General features: G+C 44.8%; 1 protein-coding gene across 3 annotated transcripts in view; it reads right to left on the reverse strand.

Moving 5' to 3' along the window:
• LHFPL2 (LHFPL tetraspan subfamily member 2) overlaps positions 1–27,203 on the reverse strand; it is a 187,388-nt gene that overhangs the window by 147,879 nt on the left and 12,306 nt on the right. The window contains exon 2 of one of the 3 annotated variants that reach the window (XM_079918345.1): positions 26,699–26,774. The exons of 1 other annotated variant lie outside the window; for it this stretch is intronic. The gene's annotated coding sequence lies outside the window, so the exon portion shown is untranslated. Of the gene's footprint in view, positions 1–26,698; positions 26,878–27,203 lie in introns of those variants that run through there. One more of the 3 variants, XM_079918346.1, reaches the window with a different exon arrangement.

A 27,203-nucleotide genomic window follows, 5' to 3' on the forward strand; every position in this document is an offset into this window, starting at 1 on the left:
ATAGAATTCAGACAGGTCACCTTATGACACAACCAGCTTCTATGATAGGCAAAATCACAGAAAAGGCAGCCTTTATGCTTCTTTTTTAAAGTATCATTTTTAATTAAATCAATCTTAAGACTTTCTCCTTTGACCTGTCATAAATTTAGCTCAGGAATCAAGACACAACAACCTGAGGATGAGTTATCTTTAGATTAATCAGCTCTATATTTTAGAGTTCCCCAGAATTTAATATAATCCAAGATTAATCATTTCTGTGTAGTACTGTCAGTGGACAATATTAATTACCTTACATTTACAATCTGCTTTGATGTCCTTCCAAAGTTTTCACATTTGCTTTTTAACCCTCACAATCCCCACATAAAGTGAAATTTCCTTAGTCACCCATATTCAAGAACACATTTTACAAAATTAACATCTCCAGTATGAGCTCTGATGAAAGAGGAATAAAATTAAACAGGTATCATCAGCAAAAACTCCGTCCTAAAATGCAGAACTCCATTCAACTCAGCTGGTGTTTACCAAGTGCCCACTATGCCCTAGGCAATGAGCTCCCGAGTCAGGCCTCTTTAGGGGAAAAATAATTGACAAAATCAAAAATTTAACAACCTTAAGTATGTCTCTAAACACTAAAACAAAACAAAACAAAACAAGAAAACCAGTCCATGAAATCCAGAAGTTCAGGCACCATTAATTTGAAAGATTTTCTTGTACCTTCACTTTCCCTTGCCTAAGTGACCATCTGGTTTCAGATGAGCATCTCCAGAAGCAGCATTAACTTTTTTCTGCCACTAGGGACTAGGCTGTGAATTATTGCAGAGGGCTATTTAATGTACAACAGAAATTTATTAAACAGCAATGAAGCAGTAATTACCAAATGGTTCCCCAGTGGCTCAAAGAGTCAGTAATTAATTACCACTTACTGCACTAAGACTGTGAGTTATTAAATAGCACTAAAGCAACAGTTCGTTAGTACCTCAGTGTCCTAAAAGAGTCGTTTTCATACAACTCAACCTAAGAAGGCTTAGACACTGGGGGAATCCAGCTGTTTGCTAGAAAACAACATGAACTGTCACAGAATAGTCAGCTCCAGCCTGGAACCCTGGCATTCAGCTAGACGGATGAGCAAGCAGTTTATTCAACATCCCCAATGAAAGCCCCCCGCTTCTGGTTTGCCCTGCAGCCTGAGTACTGGGTGTGAAAAGACAGCAGCCTCATTGGGTCTATCACAGACCCCTCTCTTCTACGAATCCACACCCAAAGTTGTCGTGCATCTCCTTCCATAGGTTTATATTTTGCCACTCTGACGTGAACAAAGGACATTTAAAAATAAGCTATGATCTAATTACAAATAAAATTTGCCACATCTGCTCCACCAACCTTCTCCAAGATGTCTTTTTTGTGCATCTTTTCTGTGCTCCTCCCCTCCTCTTGTTTCCCACCTCTCATTCCCATGTTATTCTAGACTAGCCTCTTCAATAGCTATCCCTGCCCTCCAGTTAGTGACCCCAGTCTTTTAAGTCAAAATTCAACATGAAAAGTCTGTCTCCTCTGGAAGGCTTTACCTAATGAGGAGAGAAGACATTGAAAAATTTCTCCCAAACTACTTTAAAACTCATCCCTTCAAATTCCAAATAAGGTTCCAAACAAACAGTTGGTATTGTTTTTTTCCCTTAAGCTAAAGGTGCCTACACGTTGGTATTGCAATAATCTCAACAGCCAAAGTCTGCGTTTTGTGGACCTGTGTAAGGCCCAGACAAAGGGAGCACATAATGAACTTCAAATGTTAAATCACTCCAGGCAGTAAAAGAACACACACCGAAAAAGCTTTTTAAGAAGATACATGATATCCCTCCCTATCATTACATGAACTCAAGAAAGTGTAAAAGAAAGATAAGCAATTAACCAATGAACTGGTAAAAAGTTTCAGGTGACACCAGGGGATGGACAAATGAGATCAAGGAGATAAAGTTCAAAGAGGTGGAACAACAGGTCATGAATCACATGGATCTGGGAAAACTCTCACAGATTGAAAGGAAAGGAGAAAGCATTCTAGAAGAAACCAGAGATGGTCATGAAAGCAGTGCTTCCTCGGTAGAAATGCTAGAATACTCACCTGAAGATTATACCTCCAAATAAGAACTCCAGAGTTATTTTTTAAAATCCCTATCAAATTGCAAAATAGTATTTGCTACTTTTACTGTCAAAAAGCCCTCTTTGGCAAAGTTTTAGGAGGAATATGAAAATATGGAGCATGACAGACTCTTCAAAATAAAGACTGAAAAAGGGCACTGTTTTAATTACATAACTTCCAATGTGGTGACTACTTAATATGAAAGCCAAAAAAAGATACAACTGCATATCAGAATAATGTGAGGGAAAATGTACACTGGATATTCATTTTTGGTTTTTAACCACTGAAGCTACAAAATTAATCATTAAATCTCTTCTTATGTAGTTATCCCAAATATATTTGCCAAGAAAAAAAGTAGCTAAAAAGTTTGGAAAATGTAATCATTTAAAATACATTAAAGGGACCTCCCTGGTGATCCACTGGTTAAGAAGCTGCCTTCCAATGCAGGGGACACAGGCTCAATCCCTGGTTGGGGAACTAAGATCCCACATGCTGTGGGGCAACTAAGCCCACGTGCCTCAATTACTGAGCCTGTGTGCTCTAGAGCTGTGCGCCACAACTAGAGAGCCCACATGCCACAACTACTGAGCCCATGTGCCACAACTAAACAGAAACCCACATTCTACAATGAAGAGCCTGCACGGCTCAACAAAAGATCCCACATGCTACAACGAAGATCCTGCGTACTGCAACTAAGACCACATAAATAAGACCAACAACTAAGACCAACGCAGCCACATAAATAAATACATACATACATAAATATTTAAAAAAATAAAATACATTAAAGTACAACATTAAAGAAAGTCACCAAGGGCTTTCCTTCATTATGGGATAATAAAAAATGGTTCAATTTTTCTGATGGTAGTTGGTCAACCTGCATGAAAATCCAAAATACTCTGACTCAGCAGTTTTAATCCATTTACCCTGTGAGATCATTAGAGAAGTATAGTACAAGGACGTTTAATGGAGTATTATTCATAACAGGGAAAATATTCCATCTATAAGAGTTGGATTAAATAAACCACAGCATTCATAAAATGGAACATTCTTCAGATATTAAAAAGGAGGTGTCTAAATTTATTGACCTGGAAAGACTACCACAATTTATTGTGAAGCAAAGAATAAAACAATGCCTTGTAATATGATTTCATGTATCTACGGTTGTGTGTATATATGTATGATAATCATCAAAAATATGGGCAATAATTATCTTTAGAAGATTAGTACTTGGCATGGCTTGCCCTCTACCTGTACTTTTCTGTATTGTTTGAACTTTCTACATTAAGCATTTTTTTGAAACAACAGAAGAGAAACCAGAAAATTAAGCTTCTTCCATTTGGGGGGAGAAAAAGTCACTAATACATTTTTTTTTTTAAAAAAAGGAATTTTTTCTAGAGACAGTAAGAGTCACCCTTTATTCATAGGGTGAAAATTCACTGCCATACATCAGAAGCTGCTGAGTAGAAACAGCCTGCCTGGCTAACAGCTCCCAGCACTCCTGGAGTCGTCTAGCCAGACTGGCCTGGACAGAGCTGCGCAGAGCTGCCTCCCGTTTGCCCCACCTGAGCCCACTGGACCAGCCTCCTGGGCAGCACATGCGCACTTTCCTGTTCCGTGACTCCACAAGGGGCAGGTGGAACCGCAGGTCCTAGTTCAGGGAATGCCAGGCGGGCCCTCTGTACTCGGCATGTGCTCTGTCCGGGTAGGGAATGGTGCTAAAATGAAACTTTACCCAGAGGTGATGAAAGAAGAGAGAGGAGAGAAGGCAGCCCACGGCCACCGGAAAAGACTTGGTCTAAGCACACCCACCAAATACAGTTGACCCTTGAACAACACGGGTTTGAACGGCACACGTCTACTTATACACAGGCTTTTTTTCAATAAATGTACTGGCAACTTTTTTGGAGATTTGTGACAATTTTAAAAACTTACAGACGAATGGCATAGCCTAGAAATATCAAAAAAAATTAAGAAGAAGTCGGGTAGGTCACGGATGTATAGAAGTAGATACTAGTCTATACTTACATGGGCATTAAGGTGAGTAATATTTAATATAAAAATAATAATGTGTTCATTTTCTTATGGTTTTATAACTTTGCTTTCCAAGAATCACATTACCGAAGAATATGCCTCTCTCTCTTGTAATTGGAGAAACTGTGTATCAGCCTATCATCACAGATAAGTGGGTTTTTTAAAAAGTAACATTGTTTCCAATACTGTACTATTAACGACCGTATGCCATAAAAACTGTATAACGGTTCACTCATTAGTGTATAGGCTAGGCTACTGTGAAGCAATCACATTGATTATTACACTAGGCCACCATAAAGCAATTACGTTGCTTCTTCATTATCAATGCATGAATCGTTACACCTGTAAATAAATATGAATTTCTCTTTCACACTCTTTTCATTTCTGATGTCTAGTGTTAACAATATATATAACATCTACAGTGTTTTGTATCATATAAGACGATACTGATGTAGGTACTGACAGATGATTCATCTTGTAAACAGATGATGTGAACTTACAGTATTGATAAATACAGTACGGTACTGTAAATGTATTTTCCTTATGATTTTCTTAACGTTTTTTTTCCTCCAGCTTAGAGTAAGAATATAGAATATAATACATGTAACATACAAGATATGTATTAATAGACTGCTTATGTTATCAGTAAGGCTTCTGGTCAACAGTAGGTTATCAGTAGTTAAGTTTGGGTAAGTCAAGTTATACATAGATTTTCAACTGCAAGCGGGGGTTGGCACCCCTCACCCCTGCATTGTTCAAGGGTAAACTGTGCTGGCAAGATTCCACTCAAGGAGCAAAGGATCTAAACAATTACCAGTTAATAGGTCCCTAATGGAGGCCGACTATGGGTCTAGAACTGTGGTACACACTACAGGTGGGTGGGGAGAAGCCCCCCTTTCAAATATTCCAAAAATTCAGGGCATCAGCAAATAAGAAAGACATTAAGCAAAAAGGCTACATAGTCCAGGGAAAAGTACGCCATCAGTAGTCTCTCCGATGCAGACCAACCTCAAAGTCCAATCTCTCCAACAATTAAAGCAGCAAAGAAGAGTTTCTCTAGCAGTTACTGTTCTTCCCTCCCCTTCCCCTCCCCACCCCCTTCCCTCTCATTCTTTCCTCTCTCCCTCTCCCTCTCTCTCCTGTGCATTCTTGAATAATTCTTCATCTGTTTTAAACATGTGATTTTTTGCCATATGCAGGGATTATACCAATATGCTGACGTCTACCACGTGGCAAAAAGAAGATACGATTAGACCCTAAATAAAGAAAGGAGCGTTGCCTGGGCATTAATAGGATGTATAAGTGTTTCTTCCCAAGAAGCAGAGTTCAGTGGTACAGCTCCAGATTCAGTTTTCATTGCTTAGTTATTGCAAAAAAAAAAAAAAAAAAAAAAGTTTATGAATTGCTACAAGCCATCAAACAAACGGATAGGGGTATAAATTCTTCCAAGGCACTAGTTTTTAAAATCAAACAAGACATAATGTCAGTGTTTATCAAGCAAGGGAAGACAGTCCCTGCCTTGCCAGCAGAAAGCTGACAGCAGATTGGGCCAGGGAACAGGCAGCTCTAAACTGTGTGGCCTGGCTCCAAGGACAGTACAGAGCAGGGTGAGGTCAACGCAGGTCGAGGTATAGAACAAAGACTTGCAAAGTGGAACTCAGCCTGGGCCTTGACCTCTGTTCCTTGTCCGTCCCTACACCCTGCTGGGATAAGAATCACCATCTGACCCTGGCCCAGGAGGCTCCTGAGCTCTTTTCTCAATAACTGACACACCAGAGCCTGGGGAGTAGTGCTGAGCCCCAAGCCTCAGGAAGGCACAACAGAGACTTGGGACAAGAGCATCTCAGGGCAAACGGCCACATGTGAAGGTCCTGAATAGGGCAGGAGCTTGGCGGCTGAGTACCAGGAAAGAGGTCTCAGGACTCAAGCAGGATGAGCTGGGGCTGGCGAAGCCGACAGAACCAAATCACACCAGTCCTCACGCACCATGCCAAGGAATTTGGATTTTATCCTATGTACTCTAATCTACATTTTTAACAATCCCGACCGCTGCTGTGTGTATAATGGGTCATGTGGGAGCTCAAACCTTAAGTCTTATTGAAAATCTATAGCTAAAACTCAGAATGTACTGAGGCCACAAAGGGGAGTCTTTTTCTAATTCCATTTTCCCCACATGTCGTACAGACAAGCCCTTAGACTACACACACACACACACACACACACACACACACACACACACACACACACAAAATAGGTGCTTCACTCTTTAAAAACCCACAGTACATTGTATGCTAGTCCCTTTTAGGGATTGTATTTCTCTCTGAAAGAACAAAACAACAATTTTTATGTTTGGGTGTTTTCCCTGAGAGGAAAGGCAAAACAGAAGAGAACAGTAGGAAGAGAACATTCTTTGATAGTAAAGGGCTCCTCTTTCACTAGACATTTTGTTACAAACTAATGCAAAGTTGGCTGTTCATTGACAATAGAGCATTTTCAACTATCTACTTACTATTCAAACCTTGATACTCTGAAAACATTTCCTCTCAGAGATTTTTTTTAAACAGTTGAATATAGTTATGGAAAAATAAAAATCACTCCAAGTCTTTTGCATAGGTGGCTCTATAGAAATTAAAAATAGGAAAATAGCCACTGAAGTAAATGGTTAGTAGGAGAGTATGATCTGCATCTTTTAGGACTGGAATGCCACTGTATGATCCAAAACTCTGAAAGTACGACCACTATTTATCCAGAGCCTTCTGTTAAGCAGTTAAAGTGCTTTACAAGTATCATCCTCATAATAACCCCATAAAGAGAGGAGAGTTCGCTATAAAAGTTCATTGGGTGTGAAAACTTGGCTCAGTTATTCAACAGCTTGATCCAGAAGCAATTATTAAAATTAATTTTTAACAGCAACAAAAATAATTTGGCTGAAAGAGTAAACTAATAAGCAGTCAACTACCTACCCACGGCACATCTCCCCTACACAAAGGCTGCCGTTCCCAATACCCAGAATTATTGCTATGAAACCAGCTCCTGTAATGATGGCTCAGAGGCCTGGTGCCAGGGGCTGAATCAAAAGCACTGGACTCCATTTTACAGCAGTACTTGGTCCTCTGTTTACACTGCCCTTAAGGCCAGCACCAAATGGGCTGAGGAGGTAGCGATTTCCTAATGAATTAAGGCTGAGCAAAGAGCCATCCTTCATGATGCACGTGGGATGGTCCACTAATTGCTCCAGGACAGACGGACACATCCCAGCCTCTCCTCCCCAGTGAGCTCCAACACATGCACACCTGGCAACCCTCAGGTCCTCCTGGCAGATAAGGCACCAGAAAGATGGGGTGGCTCAGTGGGGCAGGCAGTTGTGCATCAAAGTTGATGCATTTGCTGGTGCAAAGAATGCCAGTTCTCACTGGCTCTTTTCCAGGTTCTGCAGAGCAGAGGTCACAGGAACAAGGCCAAGTCCATGGAACCGACAACTTAGAGGTCATGCCTCCTTTGCCAGTCCTCTTCCTCCCTTGTGGGCTATTTCTCTCTTTAGCCATGGGTAAGTTTCCTGGATGAGAAATGAACTTAAGGTAAAGGCTGTTGATTCCGTAAGACAGTGAGAAGCCTGGAAGATACACTTGGTTTTCCTGGGTCTTAATTCCAGGATTGTCCCATGTACCCTATAGGAGTGACTGAAAGTGATGAGGCAATGAGACCTTCCCAGCCTTTTCACAGCATGGTGTGGTGAGAAAAGAATTCATATCCCTGCTTTTCACCTACTGAATGTGTTATTTACACAAGTTACTTATACTCACTGAGCCTCTATTGCCTCATCTGTAAGATGGATCTAATACTCTACAAGGAGGTTGTGAAGACTGGCATAAAACAGATGCTAATTATTACTGTCTTCTGTTTACATAAAGTCAACCTTCTCCTATCATGAGTGATTTCCATCTCTCTGTGCTTATTATTCTCAGTTTCAAATTTTTAAATTCATTTCGAAATGGACTATCCATGTCTATTTCATACTAAGAGAAAGGCCAAGTAGTGACTTAAAACAGGCTTTGGATCAAACAGAGATGTGGTCCAAAGTCCAGTTCTCCTACTTATTGGCTGCACATTAAAGGATTACCAGGAAAATAACTGGAAGGAGTCAACAGTTGTCTTTGTAAGAGAGCCCTGGTCAGTATCCTCCCTGGGGCCTAGTACACCCCAAGCAAATGCCACTTAATAACAACACTTCTGGGACTTCCCTGGTGGTCCCATGGGTAAGACTCCACACTCCCAATGCAGGGGGCCTGGGTTTGATCTTGCGTGCATGCCGCAACTACGCAGCCTGCATGCTGCAACTAAAAGATCCCACGTGCCCCAACTAAAGATCCCGCATGCCGCAACGAAGACCCAGAGCGGGTTAAATAAATAAATTAAAAAAAAATAATAATAATAACAGCACTTTCTTTCCTAGGTCGCCAGAGAGTACTCTACAATAACTGAAGGACAGAACTTCGAAACAATGCTTGCTGACTGATGACCTGGGCGGCAATGCTATGTTAGAAACATTAGTGGATGACGGGGTTTAGCTCTAAGTTTTAAAAGCCTTCATGGGTAAAATATACCTGGACAGTCCTGGTCCTGAATCTGGTCTGGTCTCCCTCAATGCCATTGGGCAGACTGGCCTGTTTTGCATGGGCACCATTTCTAGCTGGACCCCTAGGAAGCAGGGCCCAACAGATAAACGCTACTAGAACAACTCTACCCACCTTCCGTGGCTAGGGGGGCTCACCTCCACTGGGTCTCAGGAGGGTGCAGAAGGTCAAGAAAGCTCGTTATTACCCATACTCTGAACATCTGAGGCTCTGGGTAAAGCCCACTCATTTTAAGGAGAAAGAATCTACTTTTTAGCGCCACCTCCAGAATTAGAAATGCAGTCCTAAATCAGACTATTACAACTTCTTTCAGGGTATCTAGCATACAAACATTGTTTCTATTGCAAGACTCTACCCAATTTCATTAAAAGTCTTTAAGAAATACTCTTAGGGACTTCCCTGGTGGTACAGTGGTTAAGAATCCGCCTGCCAATGCAGGGGACACAGGTTCACACCCTGGTCTGGAAAGATCCCACATGCCGTGGAGCAACTAAGCCCGTGCGCCACAACTACTGAGCCTGCGCTCTAGAGCCCACAAGCCACAACTACTGAAGCCCGTGTGCCTAGAGTCCATGCTCTGCAACAAGGGAAGCCACCACAATGAGAAGCCTGCGCACGGCAACGAAGAGTAGCCCCGCTAGCCGCAACTAGAGAAAGCACACGTGCAGCAATGAAGACCCAACGCAGCCAAAGATAGATTAATTAATTATTTTTTAAAAAAGAAACTCTCAACCACTGTGCCACCAGGGGAAGCCCTAGAATGATATTTTATTAGAAAGAAGTAACTTTTGAATACTTAAAATATGCCAAGTATCATTCTAACCCATCCGATTATCACAAAAACCTATGAAGTATTATTATTATTTTATTTATGTATTTATTTTTGGCTGTGTTGGGTCTTCGTTTTTGTGCAAGGGCTTTCTCTAGTTGTGGCGAGCGGGGACCACTCTTCATCGCGGTGCGCGGGCCTCCCACTGTCGCGGCCTCTCTTGTTGCGGAGCACAAGCTCCAGACACGCAGGCTCAGTAGTTGTGGCTCACGGGCGTAGCTGCTCCGCGGCATGTGGGATCTTCCCAGACCAGGGCTCGAACCCGTGTCCCCTGCATTGGCAGGCAGATTCCCAACCACTGCGCCACCAGAGAAGCCCCCTATGAAGTATTATTAACCCCTATTTACAGATGAGGGTACTGAAGCAAAGAGACTTTAAGTAGTGTCCCAAAGACCACCCAGCTGGGAAACGTTAGAGCTGGTTTCAAACCCAGGCAGTTTGGCTCCAAAGCCTGGCCTTTTAACCACTCAACTCGACTAGCTTGTTTTATCTTAGCTAGTCACAGTTTATAAATCAAGGTCAAGATTCTTTCTCTACCATAAATTGTGGAAGAGCCTTTGACTGCCATCTACAATGCAGGCAGTATTAATTAACATTTCAGGAGGGATTCCTATGTAGACATTTAGGATCCCTGGTCCCTATTTCCTAAAAGCCTTTGGGAAATCCTAAAAAGCCTTTGAGGATCCTAAAATCCCCCTTCCAGATCCAAACACCCCTGGAATGTGGAGCGGCAGGGGAGGGGCAGGGGAAGAGAGTGGGTTTGCCTCAGTTAGAACCATTACAGTAAACAGAAAAGCAAATCAAAAGGACATCAAGAAAACTGAAACAAAAAATACCTGTTAGAAAGCAAAGGCAGATGAAGAAAGAAAGGAGAGACAAGAGGAAGACACATACCATATTTCCTCCCTTCCCCTGCCTCAACGCTGCATTGTTAGTTTGGCAATTAGACTAAAAACAATCCAAATGTTTGAGAAGTCATCAGGACTCAGCAGCTGACAGAAAACTGTTTTCTAAAAACAAATCCATATAGGGACTTCCCTGGTGGCACAGTGGTTAAGAATCCGCCTGCCAATGCAGGGGACACGGGTACGATCCCTGGTCCGGGAAGATCCCACATGCCGCAGAGCAACTAAGCCCGTGCGCCATAAATACTGAGCCTGCGCTCTAGAGCCCGTGAGCCACAACTACTGAGCCCACGTGCTGCACCTACTGAAGCCCGGGCGCCTAGAGCCCAGGCTCCGCAGCAAGAGAAGCCACAGCAATAAGAAGCCCGCAGCACCGCAACGAAGTGTAGCCCCTGCTCACCACAACTACAGAAAGCCCGCGCACAGCAACGAAGACCCAACACAGCCAAAACTCAATCAATCAATCAATAATATTAAAAAAATAAAAATAAATAAAAACAAATCCATATCTGGTAGGCATTCTTAATCTGTTCTTTCATAAACTCTAAGCCCAAGATTTCAAATTAACTTAGGACCTGCCAGACGATCTCCCATCTACAGATGAGAAGCCCTTCCCTTTGTTCAGACTAACACAAAAGAACTCAGATTGTCCAAAAATAAAAAATCCAATTTGGAGCCAAAACCTGGCACTACAATTAATAAGAACCTCTATTCTGACACAAAGGGAACTGCTCAATGGGCTCCAAAAACACAAATAACCAAGATGGTCATAATGATAGATATGCAAGAAACACAACCACACTCCTTCCTCAGCCTGCCCTCTCTTCTCTGCCGTCTAATGAGGCAACACGCCAGCAGGACCACCCAAAGGTAACTCCCCTAGATGACGACACAGAGGGAGCTCACCTTTGCAAGGCTGGTGCCAGGATGTGGGATCTGAAGGGGCCAGTGGTACTCATGCTCTCAGGACCAACAGTCACACTGTGTCCTCCAGCCCCTCACCCATTTCTCCTCTCTTCTGTTCTCCTCCTTCATTCTTCCCTCCATTCCTCTCTTCCCCACTCTCCCATTCGCTTAGCAAATGCAAACATCCTTTCTCAGGTTTTCTTTGTAGCCATTCTGACTATGGATTGCTTCTGAGGACACTTAACACAAAAATCACAAAGCCAGAAAGGGATTTGGGCAAGAATTCCAAGGTAGTCATATCCAAATTTCAGAACACCATGCCAACAGATGCTCAGCCCCCCTAATCCCTGGACTGTGAAATGACATATCCCGGAGAGAAAAGGAAAGCATGCTACAAGGAATTCAGAATGTGGGTAGCCTTCCAGCTCACCCTAAGGCAGCCTGAGGTGCACCAGCAGTCCTCCCCGGCTCTGCAGAAGGTAACTACCATCCTCCTTGTCAGATGACAGCCAACAGTCCCTGAGACTAGTAAGATGCTCATCACTGACATCGGCATCCACAGTGACATCCTGGACGCCCACACCCCTAACAACCTGGACTTGTTTATATGTGGGCAGCTCACCCCACCCACCCGCCCTAAGTTAGGAGAAATGATCCCTGCATGTGCATTGTTAATCCTGACTCTCCTGAAGCAAACCCTGGCTTCTGGGAGAACTCATTATGCACACTTAAAATCTCAAGCATCACAAGTCTCTTCTTACGATGGTCATTGTGTTATTGCCAGGCTTCTTAGGAGTGCCAGTAACTTCACATTTACAAGGACACTATCAGTTCTCTTGTAAGAAAAAGGTAAGTACAAATAATTGTATGTTTTCCCTCCCTAATTGGGTCAGCCTAAGGGATAGTCATTCTGGCTGCTCACAAGCACACAGACACACAGCCATACTCCCAAAGATTCCATTTTTACAACCTATACTTTAATTCTGATCACCTCCAGGAGACACACCGTTTAGAGCGCCTGCAACCCCAGTACTGGCTTTAGGGCAAATTGATCTAATCTTGTAAGAATAACTGAAAAGCTCTTTCAAACTGTGCGCTTCAGGGAGGTTCCAAAGAGTTGCCTTGGGCAAAGAGAGCATTAATGTGGGATAAGGCACCAGATGAAGGCAAGGGCTCTGACCCTTATCTCCAGATTAAACCACAGCAACTTCACTTTTATTTGCTGAGTCGTTGTTATTAAGCAGTATTTGTTAAAATATTTTTAATGCCCGAGAGGCATCACAGTCGGCAGTGAGGCATGGCATGTGCAGTCATGATTACCCTTCAAAATTTCTTTAGAAGACCAAGAAACCACCTCTCAAGAAGCTTCTAGAATAAGCTTTATAGCACACTAGACAAAGTGGCTGGTTCATTTTATTAGGGGTCATCTAAAACAACAACTGTGATAGCGTCTCACATTTTGTGGGCCAGGAATCTGGGCAAGGAGCAGCTGAGTGGTGCTTCTATTCCATGCAGCAATGGCAGGGGTCGTTAGGTAGTAGATGGACGGGCTCGTCTGGAGGGTCCAAGATGGCTTCCTTCACATGTCAGTGGGGTTGGCCGGAAGGTTGGGTTTACCTGAGACCATCCCCTGGAGCACCTGCCACAATGACCGTAGGGCAGACCTCTTAAATGACGGCTCAGGACTTGAAGAGCAGTGTTCCCACCATCAAGGCAAAAGTGCATGGCCTTTTATGACCCAGCCTTGGAAGTCACATGTTGACACTTTTTGTCACACTCTACTGGTGAGAGGAGTGACAAGCCCACCCAGATTCAAGGAAAGAAAGCTTGTTTTTAAAATCCAGAACCTCCCCAGCCATACTGTATGAAAAATAATTCAAAGATTTCTGACAAAGGTACTTTGCACCGAGCCTTGAACGTAATCCATTCAGAATTGCCTGTTTCGGGACGCTGAGCCTGAGAAAAAGGAAGCAGTGACTGCTTTTCAGAAAACTGGTCAAAAACAGCAGGGAAACAGCCCAGTGGTATTATCCAGACTCAATAGACAGACTTGGGGTTTAGAAATTGGCAATGAGCCCCAACTATTACCAAGAAATTCTGAACTGACAAGGCAAGGATTTGTATAAAAGCACCAATCGCTTTTCTTTTTTTTACATTTATTTTTATTACAGTTGCTTTACAACGTTGTGTTAGTTTCTACTGTACAGCAAAATGAATCAGCTATACGTATACATATATCCCCTCTGTTTTGGATTTCCTTCCCATTTAGGTCACCATAGAGCACTGCGTAGTGTTCCCTGTGCTATACTGTAGGTTCTCATTAGTTATCTATTTTATACATAGTACCAATAGTGTATATAAATCAATCCCAATGTCCCAATTCCTCCCCCCCTCCCCCCTTCCCCCTTGGACCAGTCCCTTTTCTTCATAAGGTTTTGGCCTTCAGAAACTTCTAGGAGAGATTTCACTGAGGCCGCCCTCCCTTGAGGCATAATCCCCAATGCTTTAAACTCATTTTCTCTGAGTTATCCTTTGCAATTTACACTTGTTAGGCCTCAGTTTTTATTTTCTTTTAACTCAATCATACCCAGTAAGGCAAGATGATGTATGAGAGGACCTGGAACCCAGGTCACCTGAGGTAACAACAGAGTGAAAAGAACCTAACACTCTCACTCTAAGGCAGTGGTTCTCAGCCAAGATGATCTTGCTTCTCCCCGTTTCCTGCCCCCAGCCCACAGGGGAGAAGGGGCGGTGTCCAGAGAAGTTCGGATCTTTACAACTGGGGGGGCGGGGGGGGGGGGCGAGTTCCGCTGGCGTCCAGTCGGCAGAGACAAGAGATGCTGCTTAACATCCTACAATACACAGGATGGCCTCCACAGCGAAGAATGATTCAGCACAAAAATGCCCATGGCGGCAAGGTTGAGAAATCCTGCTCTAAAGCACACACTCTAATTGAGCACTGTTAGCAGTTCCCCATCATTTTCATTGTTCTTTCTCTCTCCTCTGTTTTTGCACCATGTATGTACAGTTGAACTTCTATGAGTCAAATGCACAGATGCCATGGCTCCACTGGAATATGTCAGCTTTAAAAAAGAGTTCTGGGGCTTCCCTGGTGGCGCACTGGTTGGGAGTCTGCCTGCCGATGCAGGGGACATGGGTTCGTGCCCCGGTCCGGGAGGATCCCACATGCCGCGGAGCGGCTGGGCCTGTGAACCGTGGCCGCTGAGCCTGTGCATCCGGAGCCTGTGGTCCGCAGCCGGAGAGGCCACAACGGTGAGAGGCCCGTGTAATGCAAAAAATAATAATAATAAATAAAAAATAAAAAAAGAGTTTTCCTCAGAGTCTGAAAATCATAATTCTCATCATGAAATCATTCGTTAACTTAATTTTTAAGAGTCCCTTTTAATTGAGATGACCCAGTCACATCAGTAATACTACAGACAGGCAAACCAAAAACGAACTTTAAACAAATCAGAACTGAGGGGCTCCCGTATGCTGTGGTCTTTTGTTTCTTAAAATAATGAGCTGAAATGTTTATGCATGGGTGCGAGCAAACCCTGAGTTACAGATTAACAGCCGCTCTTTCAGGACAGCCTCTCCCATCTGTCATCTCCCAGCAGGAGAACAATGGCAACAATGACACAGACATGGCCTAATCCGACCAAACACAGCCGGTCCTCCGCCACCTGCCACCTGTCCGTAAGACAATACAGATGACTGCCTGAACAGCCCAGGGACTGACTTTCTTCCCTACAGTAACATTCACACATGCTCTGCTCGGTTCATGGCACTCACCCTTTGGTTTATACTTACGAATCAAAAGCTGTCAACTTACCAGGAAGAAAACACTTTTCATAAATTCTGAGGTTCACCTTTGGGGAACTTCTGACAGTCATTTTTATTGGGTCTCTTCCACCACAAATTTGTAAAGCTATTTCCTATTTCTAACATTAATTGCTATTTTCCTCTTAAAGTAAGATTTCAATGACACCCATCTATGGCACAAAAAAACCCGCAATTCCCTCAGTGAAATAAATTACATGGCTGGGTTGGCACAAACTGCAGTGTGGGCCGGGCCCGTTAACGGCACGTGACGTGTTGCCATTCTCCCAGGACAAACATAAACACTTTTTATACAATTTTGGGGTTTTGAACCCCCCTTTCCAACAAAGATTTTTGCCCCAGGAGGGAGAACCTTAGCTATCCCACACGTCACCGTGGAGCGTGGCCCTCACTCCTGAGAAACACATACCCGCTAACAAATCTGACCGCAGGACTAACTTTTAAATGACGACTATTAATTTTACCTCATGTCAAAATACACACTCCTTTGATCCTTAAGGCAAAGGAAGCCCTGGGAAAGGCCAGATTACAGAAGCTGCCGGCTGAAGAAAGGGCAAGCAAGGCAAGGAGTGCCAGGAAGCTCACGGGGAGCTTCAATATGGAAAGGGCGGCACCAGCATTGAACACACCACATGCCTGAAAACGTCAGCTACAAAAACCGCTTTGAGCACCTTGGCTTGAGGGGCCAACAATTCGGGAGAAACTTTCAGAGTTCTTGGATTACTTAAAGCTAACTTGCTCCTATTTTTTTTTTTACATCTTTATTGGAGTATAATTGCTTTACAATGGTGTGTTAGTTTCTGCTTTATAACAAAGTGAATCAGTTATACATATACATATGTTCCCATATCTCTTCCATCTTGCATCTCCCTCCCTCCCACCCTCCCTATCCCACCCCACTTACTGTGCTCCAGATATGCCTTACAGAGGTTGCCTCTATTATTATAACAATTCTCTCCACTTCACAGATAAGGAAACCAAGGCCTAGAGAGATTGGTAACTTGCCTAGGGCCATGGATCCTAGGAGTGGGGAGTGGGGACTGGAACCTAGGCCTGCCTGACTCAAGGCTGGTTCTGCCCCATCCCAGATCCTGCCCAAACACAGAGCCCACTCCCCCCTGTGACAACATGGGGCTGAGAAGGGCTGTCTCCCAAACACTCTCTCCTCCGAAGAGCCTGATATATAGCTCTCTAGTGTTTGTTAACTGGTAAAATATATACTTAAACAGGCTGCATACTCACCAAACAACATCTAATCCTGTGTGTTTAATCATTAACAAGTTTAGGCTATAGAAAATGCCTACTCTTCAGATTCAAGGTGAGCTGGGCTGCTTGTTAGGTACAACTGGCACCCAGAAAGGACCCAGAGACACAAACCAAGACATCCTTGGGACCTGGTCTGACTGGAGGAAGAACTTGGTCCTCTCATGAAGACCCTACGGTTGAGTCCTTAAAAACAGAGGGTGATGAAACTGGGGTGATGATCTGGGATTTAATACAGGTTCTGTGGAAAGAGCACGGCAAGGGAGGAAATCACCTACAGAAAATACAGAAGGTATAAATGGAAGAAAAACAGATGGGTGCATGAAAGACTTCTCTGATTTGTGTTACAAAATCAGGAGCAAGGGCTTCCCTGGTGGTGCAGTGGTTAAGAATCCGTCTGCTAACGCAGGGGACACGGGTTCGAGCCGTGGTCTGGGAGGATCCCACATGCCGCGGAGCAACTAAGCCCATGTGCCACAACTACTGAGTCTGTGCTCCAGAGCCCACGAGCTACAACTACTGAGCGCACACACCACAACCACTACACGCCTATAGCCCATGCTCCGCAACAAGAGAAGCCACTGCAGATGAGAAGCCTGTGCACCATAACAAAGGGTAGCCCCTGCTCACTGCAACTAGAGAAAGCCGGTGCGCGGCAACGAAGATCCAACACAGCCAAAAATAAATAAAATTAATTAATTAAAAAAAAAAAACAGGAGCAAGATGCTTGCAAAATAACTACAAACTTTGATTCTTACTCTCCTACTCCCTATAAAACTGTACCTACATGATTTATACCTTATTTGGGGAGTGACTAATGAATGTACATATACTATGATTTCACTTTACAATAAGAAAATCATGAATGTGAATCAATCTTCTAACTTATTAAACTTTTATAGCAAGTTGGAACCCTATGAATAGAGAATTCCATCACATTTCAGCATTTAATTTTGTAAACACGAACACTACTATATAAACCTCCATGAGCCTTTTTTTTTTTTTTTTTGCCATTGTGGTTACGAATCCCCATAGATTGCTTAAAAAGAAAAAAAAAGAGAAAGAGAACTACTGAATTGAAACGATTATCACATGTAATAAAATGAGTAAATAAATAAACAAAAAGTATGCCTTCACCAACAGGCAGTATCAAAACACTTTTCCACTAGAAGGTTGGCTTTCTAAATCACCCTTAATAAAAGCCCAGGGCTTATAGCTGGGAAGTCAGGCACTCCCACCTCAATCTTCTTTGTACTTTCAAGAAATCTAAAGAGAATAATCAAGTTTGCCCCACGTGTAAATGAATTCAAGAAACCAGATGCTCCAAACACACTGTTTTTATCAACATATATATATATTCTTAAAAATTGAATTTGTTTCTAATTTGCATGGTTTTTCATATAAAATGTTTTGGGTTCGAGTATAATATTTACTGTTCACTTCCAAAGCACTGTGCTAGCACTGAACAGCATAGGATCACAAAGAACCCATGCCAAGGAACAGCCCCCATGAGAAGTTCAAACACCAGCCCATGCCGGCACTATCACAAAATCACTTCCCCAGGCCTGACTTTCACCAAAAAACAAAGTAATGATTAATGCCACTGTGCAAGATTAAGTTTGTTCTTTTTATTCAAGATCTAATAACTTATCCACCAGTCATCATTCTTCTTGCTGCTGTGGAGACCCGGTCAGGCCCACCTCTGGCCTGCAGAACGCCTGCCAGCTTTAGATCAATAGCCCTGTGATCTATAACACAGAGCAGAAGCCGATAACCCAGTGGGACCTTCCTGCAGGCATCCATCAGGGTTAGACCCACCAGGAGACTGGATGTCTGCTGCCTATTTCCTGAAGAGAAGCAAGGAGATGGCATGCAAAGCCAGCATCAGCAGAGGTCTGGTGAACCTGTGAAGGGACTGTGGGCTAGAACAGGTTTCCAGAAGGAACTGTGCTCTCTCCCTCGGAGGCAGCACAGAAAGTCCACCTGAAAGTGGTCAGATGCCAAGGGTTCCAGAGGAAGGACACTCACCCCCGGACATCAAGGCCACGTGGTAAAGCCTAGAGGTCAATTTCAAAAGATGCAAAATGCTCAGCCAGGCTAGGAGGCTGGGCCAGAGTGGGTGGATGAAACCAACCGAGCAGTAAACAATGACATCTCTTCAGTGATTGTGAATTCAAACAGAGTATCTTGACCTTCCGAATTCTCTTTGGCAACTTTTCATCTTGAATTAATATCCTATAACTACTCTAAAGTTTAAAACTCGCTTGCAATGGTAAATCTTTTTGTGAGTTAACTGGGAGGTTAAATGAGGGAGATAAATGAACCGCAATGCTTTGAGTTACCAGCCTGAAAGCAGCTGCGTGCTTGCCACCACTGTGGGTCTCCAGGCACATGACACCGCACGACTTGGTTTATTTACTTGGCTGGGGCCACTGACAGAAGGGCTGCAACTTCCAGAATGAGGCTGGGAGTGGTGGAGAGCCTGATTTACCGGTCAGTGCCATCTATCAGTGTGGAGGACTGAGTCCTCCTCTGGCTACAGTGCTCAAACGTATCTGGGCCTTCCGCTCATACCCACAGCACCACGTACACACGCACACACACGTCCACCAACAGACTGCAAGTCTGATAAGTTCCAAGTAGCATGTCCCTCTTTAAAGGAAACACTGAACCACAAAAGGAAGGTGGGCTCTGGCTGTCGGGTACTGTTCTTGGGTAGAGGGGCAACTTCAAGCCCAACCTCCACAGTTGTCCTGATTCCTCCGGACTGATTGGGACCACCACCTCCGCAAGGCACAGGCTCCGCCCAACTCCACAGGGCACCCCTCACCCAGGCTACCACGTGGCATCCTGCCTCCCAGCCACCCCCAAGCCTGAGAAAGCCTGTCTTGCCATCAACTGCACCACCAACTGTAAGACGTAATCTTGCTACGTCTCAATTTTCTAACCTACCTGTAATCTCAAGAAAGCCTCAACTATGTACAAGCTACTTGACACCACTTCTTACCGACTTTTCAGCCTATGAAAGTATGTCAAAGAGCACTAGACTGGGAGTCCGAAGTCACAGCTTCATGTATATCATTCACCGGCCTAACAAGTGCACATGAAGCACCTATTATAAAACATGCCAGGGACCAAATGTGTGAAGCTGTCCAAACAAGACAGAGCTGGGGCAGAGCCTGGGCCAAGTCATTCAGCGTCTTGGACTGAAATTAAAAGGCTTGGACAAGAAGCTCTTTCAAGTCCCTCCCAGCTCTCCTATTCTCCACTCTTGGCTTTGGTGCCAACAGGGGACTGAAGCATTCTGGAATGTTCTGCTTCCCTGAACAGATGTTATTTTTACTCCATATTCATATAGCTCAGGTTGCAGACGTGTGACTTCTCTGCACTCTGCCGAACATAAACGACTCATTTTCATCCCAGAGTTTAGGAGACTACGTGTAGCCCTAACACAGAAGGCCCACAGGCAGGCACAGCTCAGGCTCCCGGCACAGGGACCCTCACGGCCTTTTTCCTTCTACATAGAGGCAGTCTGGTTCCTTGAGATCAAAACTACAGAAAAACAGGAGCAGGGCTGCCAAGGCCTCCTCACATGTTGCCTGGGTTTATTTCTTCTTCATCAGCTCACATCATTTCTGACACTGCACTTCAACTGCCTGGACACAGCCAGAAAGAAAGGCTTTTAAGAGTCACTGAAGTCCAGCCAACTTCTGATTAGCCACAGTAACGAAGAAAAAGAACAGTACATGGCCAAAATAAGAGGGCCTCTGAGGACTGTAAGGGCAAAGATGTTTGTACCGGATATGGAGAAGCACCAGCGAAACAAGTGAAAATCTTCCTCCAACCCCCGAAATTCCCCTCAGACAACATTTCAGGAAAACACTGGCTGGAGTTCCCAAGAGCACCACACCCACCCAAAAGGGAGGCATCTATGGTCTCCATTATCAACTTGTACGGGGAAATATCGGCTCCTGAACCAATGCGGGGATAGAATTTTATAAGAACTATACAAACTGAAGCTATGATTAAATGTACTTACTAGTGGTTAAGGTTTTCATTAGCACATCTTAATAGAAGTTTTCTTGTTATTCAGAGCTAAGTTCACAAATATTAAACGGAAATGTCTACATCAGAGAGGGAGAAGCTGGAGACTGGAAAGCAAGCAGATATGACATAGTAAGAGTGTAAACGAAGATGGACACGGAAAAGGCTGGGCCCTGGAAATAAACCACCCAGAAGCAGTGAGGCAGACAGCTGATGCCTTGGCCTTTGTGATCATAGACACTGGCTCTCCAGACGTTACTCAACACTTTACCTAGGACTGTTTCATACATACAAAGAGCCCTTCCCATCCTGCCCTCTCTCCAACCTCCCCCAACTCCCACCTCCCTTGCCCTGCCCACCTGGACCACTCTGCTCACTCTCAGAAAGAAACCAGGCTGCCTTGGGGAATGGTGCCAGCTGGTGGCTGGTATAGAGAACTATCTATTGATCATCAAGCTTTCCTCTCCCCTCTCTTGGAGGACTCTCTACCATTCATCCCCTATTCCTCTTTCCGCGGTTTCTTCTCATTACCATCACAAAGGGCTGAATTTGAAAGTCGGAAGTCCAGGGATAGAATCCCAGATCCCCCACTTCCCTACCCAGAAAGGGCAAGTCACCTCTCTCTGCCTCGCTCCCTTCTCTGTAAACATGGACAGCAATACCTGCCTACCCAGCAGGGTCTTTAGGAAGCAGCAGAAGTGCAAGTACACCGTGAACAGAACAGGGCTCATCAAACAGGAAGGCACAGCCTCACCGTTCTGCTCTCTCCCCGGCACCTGAACACTGCTCGGCTCGCTCGCGGGAATTCCGGGGCCATCATGCTCTGAAGCAGTGACCTCGACAACAGATGACTGGCAAGCCTTCCTCAGAGGTAAAGACACCGTCCCAGCTCTGAACGAGCTCTCTTGTCCGGCGGATGTCTGTATCTTCAGTGTGAATGCCATGTTCCTGAGTAACAGGCCAAGTGGTCCATCAAGACCTGTATCAGCTGGTTTGAAGTCGCTAACTCATTTGCAGCAGGAGAAACTCTTTTCCTGACCACAGCGCCCTAAATGATCACTGGGCCTCCCAAGCCCTCCCCAGTGCTATTGAAATCGGGGCTCTAGGTTTACCAGGAGGCAACTGGCCAGCCCCTGTGAGGCTCTGCTCCATCCCCAAATGCCATCGCCCTGTGATACAGATCTTAAAGGGGCTAATGAAATTATCTCCTCTGCCTTTTATTCCTCCGTAACAACCACAAAATTTGATAAGAATGACCCCCTGCTCCTCTAATTTAAGGCCTATTTTATTACCTTCAACCCTAATTCTCTCTCTTTTAAATGGATATGAGACCCTGAAGACCCCACAGGCCAACGGGATTAGTAATTGATGGCTTCCTCCTGGCCGGCTCTCCAGAGGGCGCTTCTGCTTCCCCCCTCGGGTGGGGTCACAATCAGTTCAATCTTCATGCTTCAGAGACATCCCCTTTGAACAGGATCAAATGTCCCCCCACCCCTGCCTGGTGCTCCGCTCAAAGGAGCAGCAGCTGCTTCCCACTCAGAGCAGTAATGTCAACTCAGCCAGAAAGGCAGAGGCAAGAGGAGGAGGTCGGCGTGGTTAATTGTCCACCAGGCTCAAACGCAGGCCCACTCAAACCAGCACCTGGGAGGGCTGATCGCCCCCGTAAAATGCAAGGTGCACTTTGAACCCAGGAACAAGGAGGATGAGAACTATCTTCCCCGGCCTGCTGGGACTGGATGGAGCTTCAGCTGTTTGTTTTCTTTTTCAGATTGTAGCCATAAAGGGTAGAAGCACTTCTCTGCAGCAACCCCAGGCAGGCACATAAAACACAGGCGAGGTGAGCAGCAGGGCTTGCCCACCAGGAAATAAAGGAGAGGAGAGATAAGCATCCGTGGCATCAGTCTAAAGGGAGCCAGCGAAGGCTGCCTCTAGCTTTGAAGAAGGAACCTGAGAGAAGAGAATTCCGAAAGCCTCAGAAACCGCTCCTTCTAAGAAATGCTCTCTAGAGAAAAGGAAGCATTTAAAACGCAGGGAATTTACTCTTTCTCCTTAAGAGATGGAAGAGAAAATTTTTTCACTCTTTTGCCTATTTGAAAAAGTTACTTTTATTATCTAGTTATCTGAAGGGCTCCTTCCAACTCAGATCCATAATAATTGTAAAAAGACTCTTAAGAAACAGAAAATAGTCATTTTGTAACTGAAAGAGGACATGAGAGTGATCAAAACAACACCTACAGGGGGCTTCCCTGGTGGTTCAGTGGTTAAGAACCCGCCTGCCAAGGCAGGGGACACGGGTTCGAGTCCTGGTCTGGGAAGATCCCACATGCTGCAGAGCAACTAAGCCCATGCGCCACAACTACTGAGCCTCAGCTCTAGAGGCCGCAAGCTACGACTACTGAAGCCCACGTGCCACAACTACTGAAGCTTGCGTGCCTAGAGCCTGTGCTCTGCAACAAGAGAAGCCACCGCAATGAGAAGCCCGCCCACCGCAACGAAGAGTAGCCCCCGCTCTCTGCACCTAGAGAAAGCCCGCGCACAGCAACGAAGACGCAAAGCAGCAAAAATAAATACAGAAAAAAAAAAAAAAACCCAACACCTACAGTCCTTTTGTAAAGCAAAAGCCTAAGATACTCCATTTAAAACCAACGTTCCCTGGAAACAAGTACTTCTAAGTTTTTCTTTCACATCAATATCAAAACTCCCATAGTAGATAAGACAAACCAGCCATCAAATCACAGCTGACAGGTGACGTGATCAAAGTAGAAAGTGGTTCCCAAATTATGTGTCAACTGTGTTCTGGAAGCAGAAAAAAGCAAACTCTTCCCCAGAGATGTCAATACCTGGGTGCAGCTTTACAATGAAACTTGGAAACCGATTTTGGAGATTTTGTTTCTTCTTTAAGAGAAAGATAAGATAAAGGCTCACCTGAAGCTGAAGATAAAGGCTTCACCCGGAAAAACCATACACCTAAGGGGGGACGTGCCACTTTGCGTGTGTATCTGTCAGCAGCTGCAATCTGAGTTCCCACTCATTTCAGCAATAAAGGAACTGGCTGGTCAGAGACCAGCGTGCTAACGACACTGGAGTCCGGGACCAGCAGACCAGTTGCTGTGTCTGCTAGCTGCCTTTGCTCTGATTGCTCCCAAATGTCTGCCCTGGATACAAGGGGGCCCATGCTGGACAGTGTCTTTGGATGAAGGCCAAGGCTCCAAAATGGCTATATCAAACGCACACACACAGACACACACATGCTCGCGCACCCTGATACACAATTTCACTGCTGCTGGGGCACTAGCAGTTCTTAGTACACCTGTTCTTTAGAAACAGTAAACATTCAATTGAATGAAAGAAGAACACCACATTAGAAATCCAAAACAAAGTTCAGAAGCTCTAAGGAAATTCAGGAACTACATCACTTCTTGGACTTTCTAATTAGGATGACGTGGGGTTGTCAAGATTCAATGAGAGAGCTCTGTGAAGTGTGCCCAAACGCACACTGATGTGTGAGATGCCCTGAGTGGAGGGGGACCAGCTCAGTAATTTGATGACTTAACCTGCCTCATTTTTTTTTTTTCTAACCAGATTAGAATTGTTATCATAAAACAGGAGACACTCTGAGAATCAGAGATCTTCTAGAAGCTCAGAGAATCAGAGATCTCCTAGGAGCTCAGTGAGTGGCCAATTATTATCAGTCGGGAAGTACTCCCCATGTGTTTGGCGGCATGAAGACCAGACATACTCACCACCTTGCACTCAGCTTCTGCAGGCATGGTACAACAGAAGACAGTTGGTAATATCTCAAATTCCAGAACCTACTAAAAAGCTAAAACTCACTCATATATTAACATCTGGGCTTTTAAACTGTAATTTTCTTCGTTTAGTTTTCAAGTATGATAGACAAAATGGAGTCCATGGAGACTAGAAATCCCTGGCCAAAGCTGAAACCCTCCCTCTACCCAAGCCCTACGAAACTTTAAGATGAACAGGGTCAGGGGAGAGTCAAATTTCCTCTACTGCTTTGCCTTTCACTAACTTCTCCTTCAGGCAGCTCTCTGGCTGGGCCTCAGCACCAAGCAGAAGAACCATGGAGACGTGACCGCTTCTTTTATGTGAGACTAGTTGGCTGGTACTTCTACTAAGTTGTGGAAAGCACACCCAGAAACCAGAAAACAACTTCTTTCTCTTTGCTTTCGTGCTGCACACACCCAAACAAAGCAAATGGAAAGGCTGAACAATGGGTATTGTTCATGTAGAGGCAGGATAAGAAGGCAGGAACGGGGGCTTCCCTGGTGGCTCAGTGGTGAAGAATCCGCCTGCCAATGCAGGGGATACGGGTTTGATCCCTGGTCCGGGAAGATCCCACATGCCGCGGAGCAACTAAGCTCGTGCGCCACAACTACTGAGCCTGCGCGCCTAGAGCCCGTGCTCCGCGACAAGGGAAGCCACAGCAGTGAGAAGGCTGTGCACCGAAACGAAGACCCAACGCAGCCAAAAATAAATAAATTTTTTTTAAAAAGGCAGGAACAAACACTCAAGACCGCATTCTCCTGTGTGAATGTGGTCTTTAATCAGATTGAAGTCCCTCCCACCCCACCTCCACCCTGGCTTCTGGGAACTGCCAATTCCTAAAAGGACCCAGGCCCCATTCTGGCTCCAGATTCAGGTGAACCATTGCCCTGGGGGTTGCTACTCCCAACCCACAGGATGAAGCAAAATGGCATCAAGCCAATCAGTGTATCTCTGAAAGATGCCAGCATATTAAGACTACAGGAGAAATGGAAATGCATGATTTAAAAGCTTTTATTAAAATTATTTAAAACTAAACTGTGTTTTAGGAATATTTTTATTTCCTCTGGGTTATAAATTGGTCAAGTCAATTGTTTGCTCCCTTACTGCCATACATTTGGTTTTACACGTTCAATCCTGGGGCTGCCCAAGACTCCCAGGGGCTGGCAGACAGATGTCTCTCCCGGGACAGCCAAGGGGGCTGGTGGCTCAGGGTCCCAGGCTGTCAGTTAGCACCTTACTGACAATGACACAAAAACTCCTGATTTCTCATCCTTTTCAACAGTGGTAAGAATCTAAACTCCCGCCGACTTCACATATTATGGCGCATTCTCAATTACCCGTGGTAATGTGAGCAAACAGCCATGTCATTAACCCAAAAAGGCACTCTACACATCAGCTCATTGGCTTAGGAATACATTATCATTTCTTTGTAGCTGTGCCTCAGTTTAGTTTACTAGGGCTTTTTTTTTTTTCTTCTCCTCGGATGAACATTCACTCATTTACTGAAAGTCTGTTCCATGCCAGAAACCATGCGAGATTGGAGATGGTAGCAAAAAGAACTCACACACTAGGGGAAAAGACGTGTACAAACAAGTAAAGCTCACCACGGGCACGTGCAGTGTGCTGTGTCAGCAGAGGGGCAGCGATTCGTTCCGCTGGAAAGCTGGGAAAAGGCTATGCTCCCAACACCCTCTCTTTCAGACAGTTTGTAAATAACAAGTGAAATGCTGGCTGAGTCTTAAATGAGGAAAAGGAATTCTAAAGCACCAACTCAAATGGAGAGGTGAAGGTGCCCAGCAAAAAGGAAAGAGCGTTGGGCACTGAGACGGGCAGCAACATCCAGGAGAAAGCCAGGCCGGTCAATAAACACCTTCACCCGATAACTCAATGGGGCAGGTAACCACTTTACACCTTTCTTTTTTTTTATTTTTTTTATTTTTTTGGCTGTGCCAGGTCTTAGTTGCGGCACGTGGGATCTTTTTTTTTTTTTTAGTTGCAGCATGCAGGATCTTTTCGTTGCAGCATACGGACTTCTTTAGTTGCAGCATGCTGACTTTTTAGTTGCGGCACGCATGTGGGATCTAATTACCCTGACCAGGGATCCAACCCGGGCCCCCTGCATTGGGAGCGCAGAGACTTACCCACTGGACCACCAGGGAAGTCCCTTTACACCTTTCTTAGAGGAGCTGCCACCCTATATTTAAGGATTTTCTTTTTAATGCACGAGAACTTGGGGTGGTTATCAGAGTGCATTGCATGGCTGGAGTTTTCCCACAACCAGCCTGAACATGAGCAGATCCAGGAAGCAACCCCTTACCTGTACGAGGAGGAGCTCCTTGAGATGCAAAAACCACAGGCCAGCTGTGAACTCAAGAGTCTGCTTCCCAGTTTACCTGAAAAACAACAGGAAAGGGCCATTTCTGTTAACTTGGAATAGCCAGTCTTTTAACAGCCCCAGTAGAGACCTGCAGACCCTGCCTAAGGCTCCTTGGTCTCAAAGCAGAAAACCTGGCCAGCGTCACTTGGCCAAGGGGTTGGATCAGAGAAGTGGGTGAGAATCCCGGTGTTTAACTCGGAGGGTAATGGTAAGCCAGGCACTTAATCTACCTGTGTCTTGGTTTCCTCCCCGCCATAGCTATCTCACAGAATGATCAAGAAGGCCTTCGATATGCCGGGCAACATGCCAAGCCTGGAGTCATGTGAATGACCATGTCATGGGTTCCCCGCCCTCTGGGAGCCGACAGTCCACAAAGACAGAGAAGTAAATGGGTGGTAATCATGACCTTGACGCAACTGAGAGAAGCTGAAGTGAGGAGAATACA

Source organism: Stenella coeruleoalba (genome assembly GCF_951394435.1).
Source record: "Stenella coeruleoalba genome assembly, chromosome: 3".
NCBI lineage: Eukaryota > Metazoa > Chordata > Mammalia > Artiodactyla > Delphinidae > Stenella > Stenella coeruleoalba.